The 3419-nt window shown below is 40.7% G+C and overlaps 1 long non-coding RNA gene across 1 annotated transcript; it reads right to left on the bottom strand.

Moving 5' to 3' along the window:
* Positions 1–942: 942 nt before the first annotated feature.
* LOC148518304 (uncharacterized) lies at positions 943–2246 on the bottom strand. The gene is made up of 3 exons (XR_015878991.1): positions 2177–2246; positions 1972–2097; positions 943–1728 (listed from the first exon to the last, which is right to left on the bottom strand). It is a non-coding gene; the product is annotated as an uncharacterized LOC148518304 (long non-coding RNA).
* Positions 2247–3419: the final 1173 nt, after the last annotated feature.

Here is a 3419-nt window from a genome sequence, read left to right as displayed (position 1 = left end):
TCAAACTCTGTTCTGGCTTCAGTCTATGGGCCTGATTCAGAGCCGGACACTCTTTAAGAGCGTTCGCTCTGAATCAGGGCATTTTTTTTTGTTGCGGCCTCCTGGCTCCACAGCTTTTGCGAGCGGCCAGGTGATGGTCGCGATGGTCGTGACCATTCGCGACCATCGGGGCTTGCGACGAGACCCTTGTGGTAGGGTCTCGTCTGTCGCAAGCCCCGGAAGCTCTCCCAGTGGTGCCTCCCACAAATGGCAGGCGTTCCTTCGGGAACGCCTCCGTTTGTGTAGCCACCCCCCCTCCCCACCTACAAACTGGGGTGATTTGTCGATCAACATCGATAGCCGCCCCTTTTTTAGTGAGTCCCTGAGCAAGAGAATGGTATATGCCGAACAGAGATAAATGATCAATCCGTGGCATTTGAAAGACGTTTAAGGAGAACCAGTGGACTCAAATACCCTAGCAATATCATTTTGAGTATTTATATCTAATTTATCTATATAAATTTCCCATTTTTTGTAGAATTTCTCTACCCCTTTGTTAACATCAGGAAAAGTAGAGCGTCTATCAAAATAGAGAAGCTCTAGCATTTTCTGTTTTACTTCCAAAAGAGTAGGAGGTGTTCTAGTTGTCCAATGCATGAGTATAATCTTTTTCCCTGTGCTCATTAGAATGGTCAGAAGCGGCAAAATAATAATTTTAAAAAGCGGAAAAAAAACAAGCCTGTGGGTCAGGTCGTACTCTAAGTGAAAATACTGTATTAACATAGTCAATAAATTTATTCCAGAATTTTTTAATTTTGTGGCACTCCCACAGACAGTGAATAAAATGAGCTGAGTGAAATCCGCATTTTAAACACGCACCTGTCTATGAATATGTCAATTTTTAATGTAGATTCAATGCACAATGCATTAACACATTCGAAGAAATGTTAAAAAAAGGCCACGTATTTAAGCCAGCTAAAAGCTGTGTAACTTTAGCTTATACATTTTGCTAAATACATACTTGGTACAAATCAATAATCTGGTGAGACAGTGAAAATGTCTGGTTTTTTTAATGATTTTTGTTAACTTTAACTTTTATACAGAGCTTACTTAGAGCGACCCCTGCCACCATGACCTGTTTGGCTTCCACCTCAAGTTCTGGATGTATGTTGGGGTGGTGTGTCTACTGGTGTCAGGGCCTGGGAAATGCTGCTCGATGTGATACTTGCTGCTGCTTCAGGTAATCTGCCTAAGATTTGAGTACCTACATTTTGTACAATACCAGCAAAATCTGTAATGGCTGTGTTTTGACGATCTCCTAATCGCAACAAATGGTCATTGAACCTGTTTTGATTTTCTGTGTGTGCTGCTTCCAAACAAAACATGCATTGCCTCATTTGGTCCATACTGTTGGTCATACATGTTAACTCTACCCTCTGAGCCATCTGGTTCTTATTGTGTCTACGTCCTATTTTATTAATAGTTTGGCTTTGTGTGAAGTGTGTGCGTAACAAATCTATTTGTTGCTGGTGAAATGCAACCATGTCTTGCCAGTATGATGCTTCTGACTGTGGAGGGGGAGGGAGGGGAGGGGGAGGTAATGAAATTGTGGAGTGGATGGCATAGTGGGTGTTGGTGGCATATTTGGCATTTCAGGAATAAGGGTTAAGGAAATCTCCTGCTCATTTTCGTGTAGCTCATCATCCTCTGAAAAAGCAGCCTGGGAAATGTGATGTGGATCTTCATAATCTATAAGAGAGTTGTGTATTGTTTTAGACATTGTATTTACAAGTACAACACATTTTTAGGTCAAAAAAATAAAAAAACACAGACAACACAGTAAATGAACTAAACAACCCCAGGTTGCCGGAGCACACAATTTGAAACCCACTCTGTTAATGTATGTTTAGGTTCTGTGCTCAATAGTCAATTGGCGTTACAATTATTCCCAATGTCTAATACTAACGTTTGTTGTTTTGTCCATAGACTCACCATCCAGAAGTGGTGAAGCGAGTTCCGCTGTGTAAGGCCGAGTCTCCAGACGTTTTGGTGGTGGTGTTACAGACTGTAGTGACTGCAGTGTTCTTGGTCTTTTTTTTGGTGGAAGGTGTGATGGTCCTTTAAAAAGATAAAAACAGTGTCCTTATGGAAATGACATTACTGTTTGGATGCAAAAGACTATTGTGCATGAACTTACAAGCCACTTCGGAGTCATGCTCCTGCTGCTCCCTTTCTGGCAATCTGGAAGCTGATGTGTGTTTTGCTGTTTCAAAAAGAAATGATGTAACACATGTAAAAATTAAACACACAGACTTTGGTCCACATATGTTTGTGTGTTTTTTTTTTTTTTTTTATTTTGATAAACATTTACATTAACACAATGTACTTTTTTTTTTAAAACAGATTTGTGAATTGGTTCATATTGTGTAGGTCGTAGGTATGCTCGAAACAAATGTGCCTAGATACAATAGCATTGATCCAACAAACAACATTAATCTGTTAGCCCTAGCAAAGGAAAATGTAAAATAAAAAAACTAGAATCCCTACAAGTCCCTGCCAGGCTAAACTCTGTTTGTACAGACTAGCACAACAACACTTTCAATTAGAGGTGAAAAATGCCGTTTGGAGATAAGTTTTTGGGCATTAGGACTTTCCGCCTATTTTCAAAGTATCTACATATTCAATTCCAGGATGATTTCGCCTAAGCGGAAAGTCAATGCATTGTAATAGGCGGAAAAGTATGACCTATGAATTAGGGGTGTGCACCTGCAACTTTTCGTGTTTTGTATTTTGGTTTTGGATCTGGATCTTTGTTTGTGTTTTGGATCTGGATTGATTTTGCCAAAACCACCCTTCCGTGTTTTGGGTTCTGGGTTTTGTGTTTTGGATCTGTATTTTTTTTAAAAAAACCATAAAAACAGCTAAAATCACTGAATTTGTGGGGTTTTCTGCTCCTATGCTATTATTAACCTCAATAACATTAATTTCCAGTCTATTCTGAACACCTTACAATATTGTTTTTAGTCCAAAAGGTTGCACCGAGGTAGCTGGATGACTATGCTAAGTGACACGAGTGGGCAGCACAAACACATGGCCCATCTAAGAGTGACACTGCAGTGGCAGACAGGATGGCAGTTTGAAAAACTAGGCCCCAAACAGTACATAATGCAAAGAAAAAAAAGAGGTGCAAGATGGAATTGTCCTTGAGCCCACCCACCCTTATGTTGTATAAACAGGACATGCACACTTTAACAAACCAATAATTTCAGCGCCAGAGTCTGCACAAGACTGTGGCTGAATGATTGGTTCGTTTGGGCCCCCACAAAACAAGCTGGCAATTAATCTGTCCCCGCACAAACTGGCTCTACGGAGGCAAGATGTCTTCCTCATCCTCTTCATCCACCGACTCCTCACCCTCTTCAGTTTTGTGTACATCCTCA

This window comes from Taudactylus pleione, unplaced genomic scaffold, assembly GCF_031769625.1.
Source record: "Taudactylus pleione unplaced genomic scaffold, aTauple2 ptg000201l, whole genome shotgun sequence".
Taxonomy (NCBI): Eukaryota; Metazoa; Chordata; class Amphibia; order Anura; family Myobatrachidae; genus Taudactylus; species Taudactylus pleione.
This window is presented reverse-complemented; position numbering and strand designations above follow the sequence as displayed.